The 25,783-nt window shown below is 41.3% G+C and overlaps 2 non-coding genes across 2 annotated transcripts; one reads left to right on the top strand and one right to left on the bottom strand.

The window, feature by feature from the left end:
• Positions 1-1,811: 1,811 nt before the first annotated feature.
• LOC145577249 (small nucleolar RNA R71) lies at positions 1,812-1,916 on the top strand. The gene has a single exon (XR_014098710.1). It is a non-coding gene; the product is annotated as a small nucleolar RNA R71 (small nucleolar RNA).
• Positions 1,917-12,952: 11,036 nt separating this feature from the next.
• LOC145577164 (small nucleolar RNA R71) lies at positions 12,953-13,058 on the bottom strand. The gene has a single exon (XR_014098649.1). It is a non-coding gene; the product is annotated as a small nucleolar RNA R71 (small nucleolar RNA).
• Between the last annotated feature and the right edge of the window lie 12,725 nt (positions 13,059-25,783).

Genomic DNA, 25,783 nt, shown 5'->3' with positions numbered 1-25,783 from the left:
CTTTTCACATCTATTAAAGCACCCGAAGTAGCAAGGAATGGTCTCCCTAGAATGATTGGAATGTTAGCATCTTCGTCTATCTCATGCACCACAAAATCCACCGGAATAACAAATTTCCCAACCCTCAAAGGGACATCCTCTACCTTACCCTTAGGGAACTTAATTGACCTATCGGCCAATTGCAAAGTGATGTTAGTAGGTAAGAGTTCCCCTAGCTCAAGTCTTTGGTACACCGAATATGGCATAAGGCTAACACTAGCTCCTAAGTCACACAAGGCATTCTCAATTTGCATTTTATAAATGGCACAAGGGATGGAAAAGTTTCTGGGGTCTTTTAGCTTAGGTGGCATCTTGTTCATGATAATTGCACTACAATTCTCGGTGAAGTTCACCGTCTCTACACCATCACAAGTTCTCCTACCACTAAAAATGTCTTTGAGGAATTTTGCATAGTTGGGCATTTGGGTGACAACTTCGGTAACTGGTAGAGAAAGGTGAAGTTGCTTGAGCATGTCAATGAATCTTCCAAATTGTCATCTAACTTGTGTCTCATGAATTTTTGTGGATAAGGAAGCTTAGGTTTCACAATTTCTTTCTCCTCTCTCACCTCACTAGGCTTCTCAATCTCAACCTCACTCAAAGATGCACCATCTTTCTCACCTTCTATCAAAACCTCTTTTGTGCCCTCTTTGGTATCACTCTTTCTAGGCAAACTCTCTTCAAGAACCTTACCACTCCTTGTGACAATAGCATTGACCGGTCTCTTGGGATCTAGGCCTTGGGAAGGTAAAGAAAAAGGACTAGCATGGTCTTTCAAAGCATTAGCAAGTTGAGAAATTTGGTTTTCAAGCATCTTATTATGAGTCATCATTTCACTAAATTTCTTGTCACTTACGGCCGTGTAAGTGTTCAACAACTTTGTTTGATTTTCAATGATTTCTTCCAAATTGGTTCTATGAGAAGAAGAAGAGGTTTGAACATAGGAATTATCATTTTGGGTCTTTGGAGCAAAACCAGGTGGGGGACCCCTTTGAGAATTATTTTAAAAATTTCCCCTATTTTGATTGTTCCAATTACCTCTACCTTGATTACGGTTACCATAACCTTTGTTATGATTACCATAATTTTGGTTATGATTTTGGCTACTATAACCTTGGTTGTTATAGTTACCTCGGGAATTTTGGTTCCCATGGTTCCTATTACCTCCACCTTGGTTGTAGTTGTCAAAATTGCCATGGTTGTTGTAATTCCTATTCCATTGACCTCTTTGATTCTCAAATCTAGAATCATTATTATTTGACACATAGTTCAAATGCTCATTCACATTTTCATCATGATCATCACAAACATCCATACATGCATGAGGGCAACTAGAAACATCATGATCATACGACCCACAATCATCACAAAACAAGCATCCACTAGGCATGTTATTAGAAGAGTGAGGGGGTTGAGAATTAGAAGACATACCTCTCCCCTTAGATTGGGAGGGAAGACTTGAAATTTGGTAGGTAGCACTTTCCAACTTTGCCTTGATAGCGGACATCTCCTTCCCCAAGTTTGTCATTTGTGAGGATAGATTGTTGATTGCATTTAGATGATCAACCGAGTAAACTGAAGAGCTACTCTTGCTAGTTGACTCTCTTTCTCCATCTTGCTAATCTCTATAATACCTCACTACGTCTTCAATTATGTCTACCACTTCCTCTTCCGTTTTGTTCATGATAGGACCTCTGGTTCCTCCATCTAAACATGATTTTCCTTGAGGACTAAGGCCTCCATAGAAAATTTGAATAATTTGGTACGTAGGAATTCTGTGGTGAGGACATTCTCTTTGATACTCTTTGTATCTCTACCATTCATTATAGAGACTCTCACTAGGCTTTTGCTTGAACCTTGAATCAAAGCTCTAGCCTCCGCCGTTTTCTTTTGTGGATAGAAATGGGATAGAAATTCCTTGGTAACCTCGTCCCATGTCCTTAGAGAATTCGGCTTGACCTCCTTGTCTAGCCATTCCAAAGCACGCCCTATGAGAGAAAAGGGAAAGAGCTTGAGGCGAATGAATTCTTGATTAATTCCGTTCACCTTAATAGTATTGCAATACTTTTCAAATTCCTTGAGATGATTTAGCGGGCTTTTATGCTTGGCCCCACTAAATTGTCGCCTCTCTATCAAAGTGATCATTGCCGGTCTTATTTCAAAGTCATTTGCCGGTGTTGTAGGTGGAGCAATCGCACTCTCAAATCTATATGCACCGGGAATCCCCAATTCTTTCAAATCTATATGCTTGTTCCTCTTGTTGTGGTTCTTCTTCACTTGAAATGCTAGGGATCAAAGATCGTCTAGCACCCCTTAACCTTGTAATAGTTCTCTCATTTTCCGGATCAAATGGCACTAGTGAATGACCACGTGCTCTATGCATAAAATCTCAAAAGAAATGGTTAGTAGCACGGCTACAAATGTAGCCTAAAAGAAAATCTTTTTGTATTTTTAATTAAAGATGAAATAGACTCAAAAACTGTAACAAAGCAGCAATATCACTCCCAGCAACGACGCCATTTTTGACGTAAGGAAAAGTAGGTCGTTTTCTTCCCTTTCCTAGAGCCAAACAAAATTTATAAACACTCGACCAACCTAATACGAGTACATGGTAAGTCAAGGATCGAACCCAAAGGAATGAGTAGGTGCAAGCTATAGCCTAGGTCAAGCTACTTCGAAGATTGTAGAAAGATATGGTTTTTAACTAAGATATCGAGAAAGCTAGATAAATCGAGAAATTCAATATACTAAACACTAGGGATATAGGTTCCACATACAAGCTCAATGATTATGCTAATTGAAGGATCATTCAATCAAGTCAAACATTGCAAAGGACAAACAATAGTTGCAATCAAAGGAATTAAAGAGCTATCTCCTATAAGTCAAGCTAGGGTTCACTATGAATGGCTAACTAGGAAAATCACAATCAAATTCAATCAATTAAAGCAATTCTCAAATCAAGGGTTCATGTCATTGAAATTTGCAGTGCAATCTAGATTAATCTTATAGGTTGATCACTCCTAGTCTAATTAATCACATGCACAACCATGTCAACCAATTTAATTGCAACAATTCAATCAATCAAGGATCATCAACTAGCAAAAATCATCAATCTAGCATGCTTCCCCTTTTCCCCTAGCAACTAAACTACTCACTAATTATGGTGAAAATGAAAAGCAAAACAAATTCAATCATAATCATATTCATTTCAAGTTTAATCAAGAAGGAATTCAATCACTCAACAAATTCTAAAGCAAAGAATGAAATCCAAATCAAACATTCAAGAATTAAAGGAAATTGCAATAAAAGTAAATTCAAAGGAAAGAAATCTTACAAACTTTTATTGATGAGAAGAATGAATCCAAGATCAAGTTGAAATCAAAGATCAAATTCAAGTACAATCAAGTAATCTTAAGCTTCTCTCACTACTAAATCTGGAAAATAAGTGTCAAGTATAAATTTAGTCGTCCCCTAAAAAAGGGAAAGTTTAAGGGTATAAATAGAAGAAACGAGCGAAGGGGGCGGGGCGCCTGGTGCGTGCGCACCACCAGGCCATGCGCGCGAACAGGTGGGTCTACGCACACGCACCACCTGTGCCGTGCGCGCGCACCCCTGCTATGTGCTCGTGGCCTTGCCTCCTTATCTTGCTCGATCAATCTCCGCGCTCCCGAGCATCTCTATCATTGGTGCACTCGAGGCGATGCTCGTGAGAAGGGCAGCTCCTTTATCTTCCAAGCATTTGAATGCCTCAAGCTAAAGCATAACTTCCAAGGCCTTCGAGCTCGCGTAGCTAGCTTGAATTGCGTTTTCGGAACCCCGAACTTTGCTCCATTAACTTTCTTGAATGCGCTCGAGCTTTGTCCTTGGTGATCATACTTCGGGAAACTCAACACACATACAAAACAAATCAAGGAAACAAAGAATAGAGAGAAATAGTCGAGAAATGAACAAAATGACAAGAAAACCAGTAAAAGCATGCATTTCTCTAAACTTACACACAAACACGCAAAACAAGCATTATTATGTAAAAACACGGCAAAAAGGACTAAAAATGAGAATAAAACTATAAAGAAAACCTAGCCTAAGAGTGCCATAAATGACAATCATCAAAAAATGCAAAAGTTCAAAAATGGAAGTGCAAATTGAACAAAATCGACTCAATTGGCATATTTCATTAGCTTAAACCCGACCAAATAGCTGGGTCATAATGTTAACCGGATTAAAATCCGAAAAAAGACCATAAAATTGTTGTTACCCGACTCCTTAGTCCGTAAAAATACAAAGATATAAGGCGCGTAGGCAGGTGAAGATACTATTGGAATACTGCTGCTGAGAACTTAGGGTTGTAGGGGAGGAGGCACCGCCTGGGTCTCGCTGAGCGGGAGGTCTTCTGCAGTTTTCTCGGGCTGAGCCTGGCTGGGGTCAACCGGAGCTTCTTAGTTTGGCTTTTCCTCCTCGTCCGAGGCAATCTCAATGCCTTGGGCAAGGGCCCATTCTTTAAATGGAGGCGGCGCCGTCTCCTTTAGCTTCTCGACATCCTACACCTCAGTGGCATACTGGTACCGAAGCTTGAAGAACTCTCAGTCGGCATTGGGGTGGACAAGATCCCAAGCCAGCTTCAAGAGGGCCTCCGTATCCCTCTTATTCTCCGCCACCAGCCGGTTCTGCTCCTTGGAGATCTCCTCTTGATGAGCATTCCTCATTTGAACAATGTCAAGCTCGAGACGGCTATTTTTATTCCTGAGTTGGGTGTTTTCCTGGTCCGCCCCTTCCAAAGCCTTTAAATCAGACTGAGCATTTTTGAGCGCCAACTCTAAGTTGGTAGCTTTGGTATAGGCTTCCTCCACTGTAGCCGTCAAAGTCTTGATCAGCTCCTCTTGTTTAAACTTTGAAGCTTTAATCTCAATTTCACTCATGGTATTTTGATATTGAGCAGACTTGAGGGCATTTTGTGGGCCTCTAATTAGCGTCATTACCTCCTCCTACTTCTTCCTAAACGGGGTCTTTAGCCCGTCTACCCTCAGCATCTCCTGTATAATACAGACGGTAAAAAGTGGGGTTAGAAGATAAGTGTGAAGATTAAAAATACACTTGGGTTAAGCTTAGTTACCTCAACTAGTAGGGCTAGCATTTGGTCAAAATTAACTAACTATACTCCCGGCACTTGAGCTTTCTCAGACTTGGTAATGGTCCTCAGCATCCTCTTGGCGAATTGCTGAACATCAGGCTGACTAGAGGAGACATCTGCACCATAAGAAGGATGTGGTGAGAAAGCAGCATAGGCGGCACCTATATTATGCCGGCTGCTGAGCAGTTCTCCAAATGAGCTCGCTTGGGTTTTGACTCGCATAAAGTCAAGCGACCATGGGTGTTGAAAGCAACCTTCCTTACCTTGATCTTTGGGTTGCGAGGTTCCACACTCGTCAATCGCTGCAATGCGGACTGCAGCATTAGGTGGCATGCTACCCTTCGACGCCGTAGAGGCTTCCAACATTTTTCTTGAATTCTCTGCGCTTTCGCTCAGAGCCTTCAGTACAGTTGGGCCTTTTCCTCCGGTTGTAGGCCATGGCTGGTCAGGCACAGCAGCAGAGATAGATTGGGAGGGATTTTTCTTTCCTACCTTGGCCGGGGATCTTCTCAGATCACCCCTGGCCGTTTGAACATTTTTTAGATAGAGCGGGGGATAGTCTTGCTCCCACTCTACAAATAAGACAAAAGGGTTACAACCGGCATAACGTAAAAATAAAGGAAAGTTATCCTTTGTTTAGGGTAAAAATACCCCATAAACGTGGTGTAATCCAGTAGTGACACGTGGCCCAGTCAAAGGGTGACACGTGTCCCTATGGGAAGATGACGCGTGTCCAATGCTAAAAAGAGCACCTGAAATCAGCATAAAAAGGCCTTATTGCATCATAGCCTAACTCCCGAGAAATATTCTTGAAAGCCGCAAAACGTCGTCCCCGTATTACGCGTGGCACCTCCTGATTGCGCTGCTAATAATGTCATGGAATTTTAGGTTACAAACCTTAAAGGGGCACTAACTCCCACTCCTATAAATAACCCAATCATTTATGATGGAAGGGGTGGATTACGACATTACATAAAAAAGCATAAAATAGCTCTAACTTCTCTTCTACTTTATCTCTCTAGCTTTTCCGTTTCAGATCTCTAACTTGATCGTCGGAGGCGAATATTCCGGTAAAGGAATATTCGTTCATTTTGCAGGTGTCCGAGTCTCATTGCCTGAAGAGCGCGACCAGTATCCGGGGAGATCTAAAAAACACTCGAAACATTTGGCGCCATCTGTGGGGATACTCTGTATGGCAATAGATGGTCAGACACCTAATACTGGCCCTCGTTCAGGCGAGGACGGTCATGTAGAGGATATAGTCCCTACAATTCATTCTAGTGATCCTTTGACCGCCTCATTTCAAGAGGTCGATGATCCTCCAGTTACTGCTGCTTCCTTACAGACCGTACTCAACAAACTTCTGAAGGAGTTTGAGAGCATCAAAGCTTCTACCTCTAGACAGATGCCCAGAAAGGAGGGAGAAAGAGCTCCAAAGAAAACTCAAAACAGAGCAACCAATGCAACAGATGCTGGGAACACCCCATTTCGTCGGCCCAATGGAAGGTCTCCTAGGGTGCCAAGGACGAATTTGTCTAGTTTGTTGTCGAAAACCCAGTCGGCTGGGGGGGAGGGGAAGACAGCCTTGAAGAGAGGAGACAGAGCCGTCTCGACGCTGGAAAGATGCGAGAGACTACCTTCGGCATAAACAACGGGAACGTGCCGCTTACTCAGACACGACCTCCACTCCCACAATGCCAGATGAATTTTCTAACCACTCTCTTTCCCAACATAGCAACTCGGCCATCTCCACCAGGAGTTAGGCTTTTCGTACTCTAACCCCCATTCCAGTACAACTGCTTCAGCATTAGTCCCCCTAGGGTTTCAACGGCATTCTGCAGCCGAGTCCCCAGGTCTTCGGACAATACAGGCCATTTGGCCAGACGTTCGGCCAGACTCACTATTTGGCCGGAAAGTCCGTCCAGCCCCAGCCAATTGATTGGAAGATGCTTTTGCTGACTCTAGGAGATAAGCCGCCTCCGTTTTCGCAAGAAATTTTAAGCGCTCCTCAGCCGCCGAAGGTGAAGAGTGTACTTGTGGGCGCCTATGATGGTACGGGTAACCCCGAGGAACACATCACTTCGTACAGAAACCTAATGTACTTGCAAAGCGTAGATGACGCTACCTGGTGCAAATGCATCCCGGTCACTTTGAAGGGTGTGGCACATGATTGGTTTAATTGCCTTCCGGCCGGGTGTATCAATTGCTTTACCACACTCAGTTTGTTGTTCGTGGGGAATTTCTCTTACAATATACCACCTCGAAAGACAAGTCTCAATTTGGCAACAGTTGTGCAAGGAAAAAATGAGGGCCTACGTTCGTACGTCCAAAGATTTAACCAAGAAAAAGCCCATATTCATAATCTTCCGGATGAAATGGCTTACTCTGAATTTCTCCGGGGATTAAGGCATAATGGTTTTAAGTTTGATTTGGTAAGGAAAAAGGTTCGGACGTACGAAGGCGTTTTGCGGGAAGCCGAGGCCTACATTGAAGCAGCCGACTTTTGTTCGCTTACAAAAGTAGAGGCACCGGCCGAGGGGGCTGAGAAGAAACAATCTACTCAGCAAGACTCGGCCGGTAAAAAGAAGGAAGGAAGAAAAAGGAAAGAAGTTTGGGTGGCTGACGGCCAACAACCAAAATAAAAGAAAGTCAAGACGTACGAGCCCTAGTACAAGTTCAACAAGGATTGTTACTCTATCTTGATGGAAATCAAGGATAAGTTCGAGTTTGAAAAGCCCTAGACGTTAAGAGGGTCGGCCCAGTACAGGAACAAAAACAAGTACTGCCACTACCACAAAGATGTGGGGCATGATACAAACGATTGTATCAATCTAAAGAGACTATTGGACAAGCTAACCGAAAAGGGCATGCTGAACACTTTTGTGATGAAGTCCAAATTCACTTATACACGGACAAATAATACGTCTAAAAGGAAAAAGAAAAATGACAAGGAAGATGATGGGAATAGTACCGATTTAGGCTTTGTGGCTGTAATATCGGGGGGATTCGCCTCAAGCGGCCCCACCATGAAGGGAATCAAGCAGAATGCTTGGAACTTGGGAAAGGTGATGCAGGCGGACGCGGTGAAGGTCGAACCCTTCCCTGAAGTAACCGTTAGTGAGGCCAACCGAGGGGAGCTTAAAGCCCTGCACAACGATCCTATGGTGTTTATCATGAAGATAACCAACTTGAAAGCGGGTCAAATACTGATAGATACGGGCAGCTCGTCCGATATTATCAGCTTGGCCGCCCTGAAGAATTTAAAGTTCCTAGAAGATGCTCTAAAAGACATCACTCATCCCTTAATGGGGTTTGGAGGAAGCATTATTCACCCAATCGGACAGATAGATTTTCCAGTCCGATTTGGGTAGAAAGGAGAAGAAAGGGATATGGTCGTCCGATTCTTAGTGGTGAAAGAATTGACTGGCTATTATTCACCCAATTGGACGAAAAAATTGGTTCGATTCAAAGAAGTCAGAAGATGGCAAAAGAATGTAATCAGCTAGTTGTTAAGCAAACGATTCGTGGACATGGAACACCGTTCGAGTCAAAAGGGGAAGAACCCCCACTCCAAGCATACCAGGTCGGCTAGAAGCAAAAGCAGGCCATGGCCGACCAGGCATAGCAGTTAATGACCGTCGGCCAGCCTGAAGAGCTGAGACCCCAACCGGCCGGCGATCACCAAGAGTGGTGCTCGACCCCACTCAACCACGTTCGACGGTCAGTGTAGGCACTATAGCTATGGGTCTGCTTGGAGATGAGGTAGTTTAGCCACTGAGAGAGTTTAAAGATGTGTTTGCATTCGAAGTTGGTGAAATGCCAGGCATAAGCCTTAACCTGGCCGTGCACAAGTTGGTTGTGAATCTTGTCATTAAACCTGTCCTCCAGAAGAAAAGAAATCATGGAGAAGAGAGGAATCAAGCGGCCGCAGTTGAAGTGAAAAAGCTGTTGGATTCTGGTTTCATTCGGCAATGCTACTACCCAGATTGGGTAGCTAACGTAGTTATTGTAAAAAAGCTGAATGGGACTTGGAGGATGTGCGTGGACTATACAGATTTGAACAAGGCATGCCCTAAGGATAGCTTTCCCTTGCCTAAAATCGACTGCCTAATTGATTCCACTGCCGGGCATGCCCTAATGAGCTTCATGGACGCATACTCTGGATTCCATCAAATTCCCTTATGGGAAGAAGATCAAGAGAAGACTACATTTGTGACCAAGCAGGGGTTGTACTGTTACAGAGTTATGCCATTTGGCCTCAAGAATGCGCCAGCTACATTTCAGCGGCTGGTCAATACAGTCTTTAGAGATCAACTCGGCCGGAATATGGAGGCGTACATTGATGACATAGTTGTCAAGTCAAAGGAGCCGACCGACCATCTAAATGATCTTCGGGAAACATTTACCGAACTCAGGCGGCATAAGATGATGTTAAACCGGAAGAAATGTGTCTTTGGCGTTGAGTCTGGTAAATTTCTCGGATTTTTGATTGATCAACGTGGAATCGAAGCTAACCCTGAAAAAATTCAAGCTGTCTTGGACATGAAGTCCCCAAGAACAATTAAAGAGGTGCAAAGATTGACCGGCTATTTAGTAGCACTCGGTCGATTTCTGTCAAGATCAGGGGACAAATGCCGATACCTTTTTCAAACTATCAAAAAGAAAGCCATGTTTGAGTGGACGGAAGAAGCTGAGGAAGCATTCGTACAGTTAAAGAGTCATCTGCATACATTACCTCGACTCGTCAGTCCACTCAAGAATGAGAAGTTGTACATTTATCTCGCCATCTCAGAACAGTCTTTAAGTGCCGTCCTGCTTGCTGAAAGGGACGGCCACCAGATCCCAGTCTATTTTATCAGTCTGTGCTACACAACGCCGAGCTTAGGTATCCCCCTGTTGAAAAGTTTGGTCTAGCATTGTACATGGCATCAAAGAAGTTGCGGCCGTACTTCCTGGCACATTCAATTGTGGTCTACACAGATCAACCACTCAAGAAACCGTTTGCAACTTTATAAGCTAGTGGCTGCATGCTTAAATGGGCTTTAGAGCTGAGAGGCTTTGACATCATGTTCGAGCGCAGGAAAGCTATAAAGGGGCAGGCCTTTGCTGATTTTTTGGCTTAGATGACACGGCCAGATTTACAATCGGTTGGAGACCAGATCTGGAAAGTATATGTAGATGGTAGTGCAACGGCGGTCGGGTGCGGCGTCGGGATTATCTGTCAATCTCTACAGGGAGATAAGTTTGAATATGCAATGAGATTTCAGTTCTAAGCCTCCAATAATGAGGCCGAGTATGAAGCGTTGCTGGTCGGCCTTAGAATGTGTAAGGCGGCAGGGGCAAAAAAAGTTGATATAAGCTCGGATTCCCAGCTTATAGTCAACCAAGTTAATGGTAATTTTGAAGCCAAGGAGCCGACCATGATGAATACTTGAAAATGGTAAAAGAAGAAGCCAAAGGTCTAGAGCACTTTACCCTGCAGCAAGTTCCCCGTTCGTCCAATCATCAAGCGGACGCCCTGTCCAAATTAGCATCCTCAGCATCATGTAATACTCCCAGATCAGTGTTTTGGGAAGTAAAGGAAAAGAGGAGTATTCATGCCGAGCTAGTACAGATCATTGATAGAAGCTCAACTTGGATGGATGGAATCATTTCCTACCTTAGGGATGGATTGCTCCCGGCCGATCCGAAAGAGAGAGCTGGCTGATGAAAAAAAGAGCAGCCTGGTTCGAGATGAGAAGGGGGAGTTATTTAAGAAAGATGTTGTGAAGCCTTATCTGAAGTGTATTACCCTTGAGAGGGGGCATGATATGCTGGACGACCTCCACTAGGGGCATTGTGGTTCCCACATTGGAGGACGAGCTTTGGCTGAAAAGGCCACCCACTTAGGATACTACTAGCCGAGCCTGAAATCAGACGCCATGAAAATGGTAAAGAAATGTGACAAGTGCCAGAGGTTCGCAACCCTAATTCATTGCCCAACCAATAGTTTATCGGCCATAAGTAGTCCAATCCACTTTGCAAAATGGGGCATGGACATCTTGGGTCCGTACACACCAGTGTCTGGTCAAAGGCGATATGTGTTGGTAGCAGTAGACTGCTTCACGAAGTGGGTCGAGGCCGAGGCCATCCGGGGCATTAAGTGGACGGATGTGTCAGCTTTCATATGGAAGAACATAATTACCCGCCATGGAGTACCTCAGTCAATGGTGTTCAATTATAGGCCCCATTTTGAAACACGCCAGCTCAAGGGATGGTTGGGATACCAGGGTATAGCTCATTGCTTTACCTCAGTCGGTCGACCACAAGACAACGGCCAAGTAGAGGCCTACAACAAGTTGATCTCCAATGGTATCAAGCGCAAGCTTGAAAAAGCAGGGGAAGCATGCTTGATTGGTGATTTTTGTTTCTTAATTCCACCATGTTTAGTGAGTAGATTAGTTGCTAGGGAGAAGGGGAAGCATGCTTGATTGGTGATTTTTGTTTCTTAATTCCACCATGTTCAGTGAGTAGATTAGTTGCTAGGGAGAAGGGGAAGCATGCTTGATTGGTGATTTTTGCTAGTTGATGATGCTAAATTGATTTGAATGGTACAATTAAATTGGTTGACATAGTTGTGCATGTGATTAATTAGATTAGGAGTGATCAACCTATAAGATTAATCTAGACTGCATTGCAAATTTCAATGACATGAACCCTTGATTTGAGAATTGCTTTAATTGATTGAATTTGATTGTGATTTTCCTAGCTAGCCATTCATAGTGATCCCTAGCTTGGCTTATAGGAGATAGCCCTTGAATTCCTTTGATTGCAACTATTGTTTGTCCTTTGCAATGTTTAAATTGATTGAGTGATCCTTCAATTAGCATAATAATTGAGCTTGCATGTGGAACCTATATCCCTAGTGTTTAGTATATTGAATTTCTCGATTCATCTAGATTTCTTGATACCTTAGTTACCAACCGTATCTTCCCACAAACTTCGAAGTAGCTTGACCTAGGCTATAGCTTACACCTATTCATTCCCTTGGGTTCGACCCTTGACTTACCATATACTTTTATTAGGTTGGTCGAGTGTTTATAAATTTTCTTTGGCTCTAAGAAAGGGTAGAGGACGACCTACATTTTCCTCGTGTCAAAAATGGCGCCGTCGCCGGGGAGTGATATTGGTGCTTTGTTATAGTTGTTAAGTCTATTTCACCATTAATTGAAAATACAAAAAGATTTTCTTTAAGGCTACATTTGTAGCCGTGCTACTAACCATTTATTTTGAGATTTTATGCATAGAGAACGTGATCATTCACTAGTGCCATTTGATCCGGAAATTGAGAGAACTATTGCAAGGTTGAGGAGTGCTAGACGATCTTTGAGCCCTAGCATTTCAAGTGAAGAAGAGGCACAACAAGAAGAAAAAGCAAGAATGGGAGAAAATCCGAGAGTGGCATTGAAAGAATTGGGGATTCCCGGTGCATATAGATTTGAGAGTGGGATTGCTCCACCTACAACACCGGCAAATGATTTTGAAATAAGACCGGCAATGATCACTTTGATAGAGAGGCGACAATTTAGTGGGGCCAAGCATGAAAGCCCACTAAACCATCTCAAGGAGTTCGAGAAGTATTGCAATACTATCAAGGTGAACGAAATTTCCCAAGAATTCATCCGCCTCAAGCTCTTTCCCTTTTCTCTCATAGGTCGTGCTTTGGAATGGCTAGACAAGGAGGTAAAGCCGAATTCTCTAAGGACATGGGATGAGGTCACCAAGGAAATTCTATCCCGACGGCGGAAGCTAGAGCTTTGATTTAAGGTTTCAAGCAAAAGCCAAATGAGAGCCTCTATGAAGCATGGGAGAGATACAAGGAGTATCAAAGAGAATGTCCTCATCACGGAATTCCAACCTATCAAATCATTCAAATCTTTTATGGAGGTCTTAGCCCTCAAGGAAAATCATGTTTAGATGGAGGAGCCAGAGGTCCTATCATGAAAAAAATGGAAGAGGAAGTGGTGGACATAATTGAGGATGTAGTGAGGTATTATAGAGATTGTCAAGATGGAGAAAGAGAGTCAACTAGCAAGAGTAGCTCTTCGGTGTACTTGGTTGATCATCTTAATGCAATCAACAATCTATCCTCTCAAATGACAAACTTAGGGAAGGAGATGTCCGCTATCAAGGCAAAGTTGGAAAGTGCTACCTACCAAGTTTCAAGTCTTCCCTCCCAAACTAAGGGGAGAGGTACGTCTTCTAATTCTCAACTCCTTCCTTCTTCTAATAACATGCCTAGTGGATGCTTGTTTTGTGATGATTGTGGGCCGTATGAGCATGATGTTTCTAGTTGCCCTCATGCATGTATGGATGTTTGTGATGATCAAGATGGAAATGAGGATGTGAACTATGTGTCAAATAATCATGATTCTAGGTTTGAGAATCAAAGAGGTCAATGGAATAGGATTTACAACAATCATGGCAATTTTGACAACTATAACCAAGGTGGTGGTTATAGGAACCAAGGTTCTCGAGGTAACTATAACAATCAAGGTTATAGTCGCCAAAATCAAAACCAAAATTATGGTAATCCAAACCAAGGTTATGGAAATCATAATCAAGGAAGCGGTAACCATAATCAAGGTTATGGTCAAAATTAAAGTAAGGGTAATTGGAACAATCAAGGTAGAGGCAATTTTCAAAACAATGCTCAAAGAGGCCCTCCACCCGGATTTGCTCCAAAGGCCCAAAATGATAATTCCTATGTTTAGTCCTCTTCTTCTTCACATAGAACAAATTTGGAAGAAATCATTGAAAATCAAACAAAGTTGTTGAACACTTACATGACCGTAAGTGATAAGAAATTTAATGAAATGATGACTCATAATAAGATGCTTGAAAATCAGATTTCTCAACTTGCTAATGCTTTGAAAGACCATGCTAGTCCTTCTTCTTTACCTTCCCAAGGCCTAGATCCCAAGAGACCGGTCAATGCTATTGTCATCCTTAAGCAACTTCACCTCTCTTTACCATTTACCGAAGTTGTCACCCAAATGCCCAACTACGCAAAATTCCTCAAAGACATTTTGAGTGGTAGGAGAACATGTGATGGTGTAGAGATGGTGAACTTGACCGAGAATTGTAGTGAAATTATCATGAACAAGATGCCACCTAAGCTAAAAGACCCTAGAAACTTTTCCATCCCTTGTGCCATTTATAAAATGCAAATTGAGAATGCCTTGTGGTGAATGAGATAGACGAAGATGCTAACATTCCAATCATTCTAGGGAGACCATTCCTTGCTACTTCGGGTGCTTTGATAGATGTAAAAAGTGCTAAAATTTCGCTCAAAGTAGGGGATGAAGTGATAGAATTTGATTTAAATGATAGCATGAAGTATCCAAGTTCTTCTCTAGAAAATTGTATGTTAATTGATTCTCTCGATCATGCTGTGTCTTCCATGCATGAGCAATTGCTCACTTCTAACGATGCTCTTGAGAATGTTTTGTTAAATAAGGAGAAGATAGGTACCCCAAACAAGGAGATGGGTTTGTATGAAGATTTGCTCAATGGAAGCTTTGAGGATGATGAAGGGCAAATGTGTTTGAGCATTTCTAGCCAAGAATCATTGCAAGTGGCAACATCGAAGGAAGGTAAAGGTGCTCCAATGGTTGAGCTCAAACCTCCTCCATCACACCTTAGGTATGAATTTTTAAGACCCAACTCCACTTTTCCCGTGATTGTTAGCTCTTCTTTGAGTGAGCATCAAGCTCAAAAGTTGTGTGGTGTTTTGAAAAAGCACCGAAGTGCTTTGGGTTATACCATTGATGACCTCAAAGGTATAAGCCCCGCTTTATGTACACATGACATAACTCTTGAGGAGGGTGCTTTACCTTCTATTGAGAGGCAACGAAAGCTACACCCCCAAATGGGAGAGGTAGTGAAAAAGGAGATCACCAAACTTTTGGATGAGGGAATCATATTCCCCATTTCTAGTTCTAGGTGGGTTTCTCCCGTTCACGTTGTCCCAAAGAAGGGAGGTATGCCCGTCGTTGAGAATGAGAAAGGTGAGCTCATTCCGACGAGGACGGTCACGGGATGGAGGATGTGTATAGACTATAGACGTCTAAACACATCAACAAAGAAAGATCATTTCCCCCTTCCCTTTATTGATCAAATGCTTGAAAGACTAACAAGGCACAAGTTCTATTATTTTCTTGATGGTTATTCGGGATTTTTCCAAATCCCTATCCACCCAGATGACCAAGAGAAAACAACCTTCACTTGTCCATATGGTACATTTGCTTATAGGAGAATGCCATTCGGCCTTTGCAATACTCCCGCGACATTTCAAAGATGCATGATGAGTATATTTGGAGATATGTTGGAAGAGGAGATGGAGGTTTTTATGGAAGACTTCTCCGTAGGAGGTGTTTCATTTGAGGCATGCCTTGAAAACCTTGAAAAATGTCTTGCAAGGTGTGAGAAGGTGAACTTGGTCTTGAATTGGGAAAAATGTCACTTCATGGTGGAGGAAGGCATAGTCCTTGGCCACAAGATCTCTCATAAGGGGATAGAGGTGGATAAAGCTAAAATTGAAGTCATTAAAAAACTTCCACCTCCGGTGAACGTAAAGGGAGTGAGATTTTTCTTAGGGCATGCCGGGTTTTATAGAATATTCATAAAGGATTTCTCGCTCATTGCAAAGCCTCTTAATGATCTTCTTCAAAAAGATGCCGGCTTTGTGTTTGATGATAAGTGTTTGGAGGCATTCAATAAGTTGAAGAAAGAAAGCTCTAATCTCTACTCCTATTGTTCAAGCTCCAAGATGAGATTTACCATTTGAGTTGATGTGTGATGCAAGCAATTCGGCAATAGGAAGTGTTTTGGGTCAAAGAGTGGATAAGAAACTTCATGTGATCTATTATATGTCCAAGACTCTAAATGGAGCTCAAAGGAATTACACTACAATGGAGAAGGAATTTTTGGCTATAGTTCATGCTTTTGAGAAGTTCCGTTGTTATCTATTGGGTTCCAAAACCATTGTCTTCACGGATCATGCGGCTCTCAAGTATCTTTTTGCTAAGAAAGAGTCCAAGCCAAGGTTGATTCGGTGGGTTCTTGAGCTCCAAACCTTTGACATTGAGATTAGGGATAAAAGAGGAGCGGAAAATGTTGTGGCGGATCATCTTTCTCGTTTGGAAGATTTTCAAATTCAAGATGATGGTTCTCCAATTGAGGATAGAATGCTTGATGATATCTTGTATGCTATTGAAGCAAGGGAACTCCCATGGTTTGCCGAGTTAGTGAACTTTCTCGCATGTGGGGAGTTTCCTCCTTCTTTTTCTAAGAATCAAAGAAAGAAGCTCAAGAGAGAGGCAAGGCATTATGTGTGGGACGATCCCATCTTATACAAGCGTGGGGTCGATGGTTAACTTAGACGTTGTGTGCCAAACGAAGAAGTGCCTAGTGTCTTGAAAATGTGCCATTTGGATCCAAGCGGGGGCCATATGGGTGTCTCTAAGACTGCCACTAAGGTCCTTCAATGCGGATTATGGTAGCCACATCTCTTTAAGGATTCATGGGGCTTTGTCAAGACATGTGACCGATGTCAAAGAGTTGGGAACATCTCCAAGAGAAATGAAATGCCTCAACAACCCATACTTGAGTTGGAAGTGTTTGATGTGTGGGGTATTGATTTTATGGGACCATTCCCCTCATCTTTCGGAAATCAATATATTCTTGTGGCGGTCGATTACGTGTATAAGTGGGTTGAGGCCTTTGCCTCCCCAACTAATGACCACAAGTTGGTTATGAAGTTGTTTAAGAAGATAATACTTCCAAGATTTGGGGTTCCCAAGGTGGTGATAAGCGACAACGGTTCTCATTTTATTCACCATGCCTTTCAAAAGATGTTGAGAAAGCATGGGGTCCATCAAAGATTCGGCCTCCCATATCATCCTCAATCAAGCGGTCAAGTGGAAGTCTCTAATCGTCAAATCAAACTTATCCTTGAAAAGACGGTTGCGAGAAATCGAAAGGATTGGTCGGATAAGTTGGATGATGCTCTTTTGGCCTATCGAACGGCTTTTAAGACCCCCATAGGTACCACTCCATACCGCCTAGTCTACTGCAAGTCATGCCATCTCCCAGTTGAAATTGAACACCGTGCTTTGTGGGAAATCAAGAAGATAAACTTTGACTTGGCAAGTGCGGGGGAGAAAAGGTGGTTAGATCTTCATGAGTTAGATGAGCTTCGGTTTGATGCTTATAATTGTGCTAGTGTGTATAAAGCTCGTTCCAAGGAAACACATGACAAGCTTATTGAGAAGAAAGATTTTTGTGTTGGCGATAAGGTTCTTCTCTAAATTTCAAAAATGAAGTTGTTTCCCGGAAAGCTCATGTCAAGATGGAGCAGTCCCTATTTGGTCAAGAATGTTTTTCCAAGTGGTGTTGTAGAGGTCTCAATGATGAATTATTCTTCTCCATTTAAGGTCAATGGCCATCGTCTGAAGAAGTATTTCGACGGTGCTTTTGTTGGCCTTGTTCACTTATTGCTTTTCCGACAACCACCTTGATTGGTGGAGGACGTCGAGCTATGACGTTAAACAAGCGCCACCCGGGAGGCAACCCGGTTTTTTAACCTTTTTCTTTTGATTTTACCTTTTTCTATATTTCTTTTATCTTTGAGATTTTTCTTATTTCTCTTTCTTTTTAATTGTTTTCTTGATTTTAGGTACTGTGAGATTGATTCGGAGACAATTTTCAACAATTTTGGTGTTATTTCAAGCTTTCTCGAGGTTTGGTTAAGTTTAAGTGGAATATTGTTGGGGTTTATGCTCTCATGTATGCATTTATTGATATTCTTCTCTTTTTCGAATGCGCTTTCAAATATCCCCTTATGCAAACACGAGAGTATATTCATGGCTGACATATTCTTGCTTGGTGCACGCGCACCAAAGTCTACGCGCGCGCACCACATGGGTGCGCACCAAAGGGGTCAGAAATTTTTCACTTACTTTGGCAAAAATTGCCGGTTTTTGAACCATCCCCGTACCCCCTTGGTGCGCATGCACCCCATTCTTGTGCGCGCGCACCACATGGGTCAGAGTTTGGCCTGAATTTTTTAGCATAACTAGCCCTACCTGGTGCGCACGCACCCCCTGCCTGCGCGCACGCACCAGGTAGGCAGGGGTTTTTAGCATTTGTCTCCGGCCAACGCAAGACCAGCCCCGGCGCTACGCACGCACCAGGCTCCTGCGCGCACGCACCAGACGCAGCAGCCTGGCGCGCGCCAGCCCCCCTTATAACCCCAGGCTATTCACCTTATTTCCCCTTTCTCTCTCCCCGATTTTTCCTAGCTTTCCCTACTCTATTCTCTCATCAAACCCTATTATTTTTTTTTCTTGCAAAAGCATATCAATTTCACTTTTTTTTTTTCTCATTCTAACCTCAAATTACATTTAACTCATCTAATTTTCGAATTTTACAAGAAAAATTCCAGATATTCAAATCAAAAATTCGAAAATTTTGGGTTAATTTCCGGAATTTTGAGGATTTGTGTTGAGGTTTGGAACTTATCTTTGGGTGTTCTATTTGTTCTTAAATCTTCATTTTGGGCAATTTGCTAGTAATTCAAGGCTACATTGAGGTATAATTTCTTATTTTCTAGTCATCTTGTTCCTCATTGTTCAAGCTTGAAACCTTGTTTTTGCTTTCATGGTAGAAATCCATTGTTAGTTCCTTTAACTTGTAATTTGTGTTGAATGATATCATTGAGTGTTAAATTGAAGCTTTTTCATGATGAATTTGTATAATTTGCTTGATTCCTTGATTCACCATTGTTGGTCATTTTCTCTTTCATGGGTATTCTTTATAATGGTTTTATTGCTTTGATAATTCAATGCTTGAGGTTATTTTGTTCAATTTGACTCATGATTTGGTCTCTTATGTTCATTTTTGTCTTTAATCCATGCTTACTTGTTTCATATTTAAGATTCTATATTAATGGCATTTTGTTCATATGTAGCCATATCATGAGTTGGTCTCTTACTTGTTTCTACTTTGTGATAATTGCTTTTGTGCTTGATTCTTGAGCAATTACTTATGTTTCTTATTGAAAAATGATATATGTAAGATTTGCTCATGAGTTGTTCTTCTTCTTGTAGATGGCTCTAATCCGTCACAAGAAGCGGGCAAGATCAAGTTCTAGCAAACCAAGGCATGTTGTTCCACCTCCACACGAGGTAGAAGAGACATATGGCATTGAGTTTTCTAAAGAATCTCATTGGGATCGTTTCAAATGTCTATCCAAGAGAAAGTTTAGACCAACAAGATTTTACGATCAAGCAACAACCAAGTTTCTCAGCATAGATGAGGATGTTCGGCTTCTTGCAAATGGCCTTCATCTTTTGGAGTTCTTGGATTTGAGCGCCCTTACTTATGCTAGGGTGACCTATGAATTTCTTTCTTCTCTTGAGGTAGTCCGAGAATCGAGTGACGGTTCCTCAATGATTTTGACATTCCAAATTTTCAATCATGATCACTCATTGACGGATTCTCAACTCTGTTCTTACTTCAAGTTTCCTTGGGCCGCGGACGCGGAACAATGTATCTACCCGGCACATGATAGAATGGCAGAGGATCATGGATATAATGAGCAACGTTGGTGGAGAAGTATCTCGGAGGAAGGGAAGTATGAGCCTCAAAATTCAAAGACCGCCTCCATGGTTCATCCGGCTATGCGGTATTTCAACCGTCTCCTCACTTACGCTCTTTGCTCCAAAGACTCTTTGGGAGCTATCTCTCGAGAGGAGCTTTGTTGGTTATGGATAGCCGACCAAAATGACTTTGAGATTGACTTGGTGGATTTCACAGAGCACTTCATCAATCGAATATTGGATATTCGTGATGGAGTTAGCCTATCGGGGAGCATCCAATTGGGAGGGATGATTTCTATCCTAGCTCTAGGCATCAATGAAGACTATAAGACTTTGTTAAATGAGCTTCCCCCAATTATTGATCCTCGAGAAAAATCTTCTTCTCATTTCCTCAACATCTCCGCCCTTGTGAACCAAAAGTTCCTCGATCGTACGAAGAAGGATGATGTCTTCATTTGGAAAGTTTCTCGGGTTAAAGAATGGTTTTTAATCCCATGCAAAGAGGCAACCACCCGACCAAGAGTGAAAGACTCCTTATCTTGGAGGCCTCCAATGCGCGATATTGCTCCTTCTATTCGACGTAGGGAGAATCATACAAGAAGCCGCTCGACCAATGCTCTCTCATCGAATGTTCAAACTATTCCCACAGTTGAACCGGAAGGTACACCTATTTCTTCCCCCTCTTCTACTCCTTCTACTTTTGATTTGTCAACCATCCATGCTAGGATTGATTCTATTGCTAATGTGTTATATTATATGCCTTCTTTGCAACCCTCTAATCTTGGTTATGACTATCATACAAATCAATTGTACGATATGCATGTTTAGAGAGGGGAAATCGAGCCCTATGTGAACTACCCTTATATCCCGGTCCAACAAGGACCTATTCCTTAGTGGGAACCTTTTGATCCTACCATTGGTCCTCGGCCTTGCTACCCTTATTGGGAGGGCCCTCATGTTCACCCTAGTTTTATCATAGGCACCACCCCGGCCACTTACGACTATCGGCGGCCCGGTGGTTGTGATTACACATATGATCCGGCTAATCCTTCGCCCTTTCTGGACCCTGAGACTTTTGGGCGGTGGGGTAGGTCGGGTGAGCCGGTCTTAGATGATTGGTCTCATTATTTTGAGGATGATAGAGCTAGGAGGAATGGTAGGTTAAGGGGTAAGGCTCCCATGGATGTGAGTGAGATGGCTAGCTCTAGTCATGTGATGGAGACCGGTGAGGGGAGTTCTCATTCTACCCCTTACCATAGTGCGGAGTGATACTACCATGGCCCCCCCTTCTTCTGTGTTTTTTTTATGATGTTTCTCGATTGCCTATATGCCTTTAGGTTTAGAGTTAGGGGGGTGGTCCAGTCTAAGCTTGGGGGTGCTTTCTGCATCTTTTTCTATGCTTCACCATATTCCCCCCCTGCTTTTGTAGTTCATTCCTGGTCTCCTATGCTTCTGGTATTGATCTTTCTGTTGTTCGGTTTTATGATGATGCTGCTGTATTTCTGCTGATTCCTCTGCCTGGTTATTGGTTTGTTGTTTGTTTCGCTGTTTGTTGTCTGCTGAGTTTCTCTGTGTCTTTATTATGATGATTCCTGCCGATGACTGTCTGATTTCTTATCTCCTGATACTATTTTAGTCTTATGATTATGCCCCTTGTTGCTGCTATTACTAGATTTTTCTTTATTTTCCTACATTTTCTTTTATATTTTCTTTTTTTCTTTTGTATTGAAGTTACTAACAATTTTCTTTGTATATAGTTTTTTTTTGTTATTTCTAACCTTGCTCTTTTGCTTATGCTTTGGATTTCGACGATTCATAAAGGTGCTCTTTCTCCTTGTTTAATGTGCAATAGCTTTGGCGCCCGGTGAGATCTTTCTACTTTTTTCTTTTTCTTTTCTAGGTTGCTTAGTCTAGGATTAGTTCTAGGAGAAGTTGAATGGTTCGAGGTTGTTTGCTATTTAACACCCTAGTGTGTTTGGGAACATTGGCGTTGTGTCTGAATGTTCACTTGTTTGTTGATTGGGATTTATGTGTGTTAGCATTATTTCCTTTTTGCATTCTGCTTCTCCTATATCTTTCTATTTTTCATTTCATTTTCCTTTTCTTCTTTTTCTTTTGTTTTCATCTTCCTTCATGCTTTCCTTTTTCTCTTTTTATTTTTCTTATTCTTTTCTTTTCTTTTTATCTCTTTTCTCTTGTAATAAAAAAAAACTTAAAAAATATAATAAAAAAAACCTTGTTTTTGTGAATATGAATAAATGTTTTTGCTTTTACTTTGGATTTAATACCACTTGAACTTGCACATTGGCTATTTTTCTTCCTAAATATAATGGTTTGCACGGTTTGAGAGTATCTTTGGTTGATTCTAGGATAGAGTATGCTAAGGTAGCGGTTTAGACCTTTTGGGGCCTTGAAGCCGGATTCTTTTGGTTTGTGGTAAGACGGAGTTGCTTCCTTTGGTGGATTTGACACCTTTAGTAAGTTTTTGCTACAACCGTGTGAGGTTTCTCTTTTTCAAGCTTTCATCATTCTTGAATGTGCGGCGTGGATCCTCCACCTTTGCATCCCTACTCTTGAATTTGGACTCATAATTCTCAAACTCGAGACCGAACCAACTAGGAATGACAAAGGCCATTTTTCAGGTGGTAATTTTTCATTTCTAGGATTTTCTTCTTTCTTTTTAGTTCATTGGGTTTACATTTGCCATCTTGCTAACCATTTGAGCCATTCCCCTTCTTTTCAAGCCACATCTTTAGAACTTTGCACCTTTTGTTTCTTTTCGTTCCTTTATTGGTTTTTGTGAAGCAAATGGTCTTGCTTTTGGAGTTTGTGATCTAAAAAGTTGGAAGTTGGTTTTATTTATATGCGAACTCGTCTTTTGTACATATTGTGAATAATGGCAATTGAATATACTCGAAAAAGCCGTCCAAAATTAAAAGAGGCGAGGACAATTGCTTTGATATAATGAAAATTACACAAAAAAAAGGAGAGAAAATGAAAAATTCAAAAAAAGATGATTTGTTTCTTTTCCCTTTTCTCGCATTGAGGACAATGCTTCCTTTTAACTTGGGGGAGAAGCGTTTACGCTTTTTGTATATATGCTTGTGGATATAGCTTTGAATAAGCTTGGGGGTTTAGTTTGTTTTTGTTTGGTGACTTCTTGGTTTTGGTGTTGAGGTGTGGCCAATCTTTGCTTCATAATCTACCACCAAATTCTAAATTTTAAGCCTACCCCTAACCTTTTGCCCTTACGTTACAACCTTTGGGAAAGTCCTTTCGACCTAGTGGTTGAGTCATGCACCGAGGGAGGGCATTATGAGTTAAAGCCTAAAGAAAAGGGATGCAAGGTCAAGATGTCGAGAACCCTCAAATTTTATTCTTTTCCGGTTCCTTCGTGGAACCATAGAGACGCTTACTAAGGGAATATTTGAGGCCATTAGGGAGAACGCGGTTAGATTGGTTGGGATGAAAGTGGATTGCGCCTCATTAGTTTTCTACGCTTAGCATACCCTCTGTTTCAATTAACCCTCGATATCTTAGAACGTGCTTACCATTGTTGTTTTAGAAAGCTTGATATCCTTTGTGCCTTGATCATGTGCAAAAGGCCTTTGTATAAGCATTTCTTTTCTTTTTAAGGTTTTAAACTTTTTCTTTTCTTTTCTTTTTACTTTGCCTCCTTTTTAATAAAAAGAGTTATAGGTTAACCTCTTTGGAAATCTTTACGAGAGCATCACTCGTCCTCTAGAGCGATCTAGGGGTTTAAATGGCTTGTCTTTAGTTGCTAAAATTGACCGTGATTCCTACGAAAGTGAGTTAGTGTATATTCTCATCTTCCCTAATTTTCTTGTTTCTTTCTTTGCTTGAGTAGTGTCATCATTTTCCCTTGGGTTGAATTTGTTTTGCTCGAGGACGAGCAAAAGTTTAGCTTGGGGGAATTTAATGAGCGTCGTTTATGGCGCTCAAAAGAATAAGATTTAGGTTCATTTTCTTTATTTTCCTTCTCATTTTCATATAATTCTTTTAGTTTTATTTTATTTTCCATTTTTTATTATTCACTTTAGTTCTCGATTGGTTTTTACGAGTTTTTCATAATTTTAGTTGATAATTCATAATTTTAGTGTTAGTTTTACCTTGCTACGCTTCCTCTCTTTGTTTTATTTGTGTTTTGTAGGTAAATAATCAAGTAGATTTGCTCATTTTGGGACTGCCATGTTCGCGGGCATCATCTCGAGTGCACTGATGATGGGGATTCTCGGGAGCGCGGAGTTTGATCAAGCAAGCGAAGGAGCCAAAGCCTATGCATCGCACAGGGGTGCGTGTGCGCAGACCAAGCTGTGCGCGCGCGCGGCTGGGCTTTACGTGCGCACGGCCTGTGCGGCCCTCTTCGCTCGATTTTTCTTATTTATAGCTTTTGACTTTCTTTTTAAAGGACGACTTAACTGTGTACTAGAGAGATTTTTTTCCAGAAATAGTAGAGAGAGAAAGTAGAGAGAGAAGCTTAAGATTTACTTGTTTGTACTTGAATTTGATCTTAGATTTCAATTTATTTTTGAAATTCCTTCTTCAATTCAATGAATGTTTGTAAGATTTCTTTCCCTTAATTTACTTTTAATGCAATTCCTTCTAGTTTCTTGGATTTTGATTAAGATTACATTCCTTGTTTTAGAAATTGTTTATTGATTGATTTTCTTTTGATTTAGCTTTAAATGAATATGAATTTGATTGAATTTGTTTTGTTTCTTAATTCCACCATGTTTAGTGAGTAGATTAGTTGCTAGGGAGAAGGGGAAGCATGCTTGATTGGTGATTTTTGCTAGTTGATGATGCTAAATTGATTTGAATGGTGCAATTAAATTGGTTGACATAGTTGTGCATGTGATTAATTAGATTAGGAGTGATCAACCTATAAGATTAATCTAGATTGCGTTGCAAATTGCAATGACATGAACCCTTGATTTGAGAATTTCTTTAATTGATTGAATTTGATTGTGATTTTCCTAGCTAGCCATTCATAGTGATCCCTAGCTTGTCTTCTAGGAGATAGCCCTTGAATTCCTTTGATTGCAACTATTTTTTGTCCTTTGCAATGTTTGAATTGATTGAGTGATCCTTCAATTAGCATAATAATTGAGCTTGCATGTGGAACCTATATCCCTAGTGTTTAGTATATTGAATTTCTCGATTCATCTAGATTTCTTGATACCTTAGTTACCAACCGCATCTTCCCACAAACTTCGAAGTAGCTTGACCTAGGCTATAGCTTACACCTATTCATTCCCTTGGGTTCGACCCTTGACTTACCATATAATCGTATTAGGTTGGTCGAGTGTTTATAAATTTTCTTTAGCTCTAGGAAAGGGTATAGGACGACCTACATTTATCCTCGTGTCAGGCCGTCCAATTCCACGAACATGGAACACGGACAATCTCAAAAAATATTATGTTTAAAGTCTTTTGTACTTAGCCAAAAAGCTGTACATACAGCTAGGTCTTAATGACCAAGCAATGTAATTAGAGCCGTACGACCCCAACAATGTAATCTTGACACATTAATGAAAAATTCAGGCATTGTTATCTTATTGAGTTATCTGATTTCTTTTGCATATGCTTTTTGAAAGGCCGAGTGAAAATCATAACTATGTGGCTTGCAACATAGCAACACGGCCTATAAAAGCTGAACAAAATTGTTTATGATATAGCAAGATGGACACAAGGGACCAAAATATATTTATATATACATATATATATATATATATATATATATATATATATATATATATATATATATATATATATATATATATATATATATATATATATATATATGAATAATGACTGGAAAGTCACAGGTAAACCCCCATAAGGGCGGACGATTAAGGTATCAGGTACCCTTAATCTGTCAAGGGCATACCTAGGCATAATAGCCCAGCCAAATTTAGAAATTTCTGAGTTGAGATATTACTTGAAATTTCCT

This window comes from Chenopodium album, chromosome 13 (genome assembly GCF_948465745.1).
Source record: "Chenopodium album chromosome 13, dcCheAlbu1.1, whole genome shotgun sequence".
In the NCBI taxonomy this organism is placed as follows: domain Eukaryota; kingdom Viridiplantae; phylum Streptophyta; class Magnoliopsida; order Caryophyllales; family Amaranthaceae; genus Chenopodium; species Chenopodium album.
The sequence above is the reverse complement of the archived record's forward strand: the minus strand, read 5'-3'. Positions and strand labels throughout refer to the sequence as shown.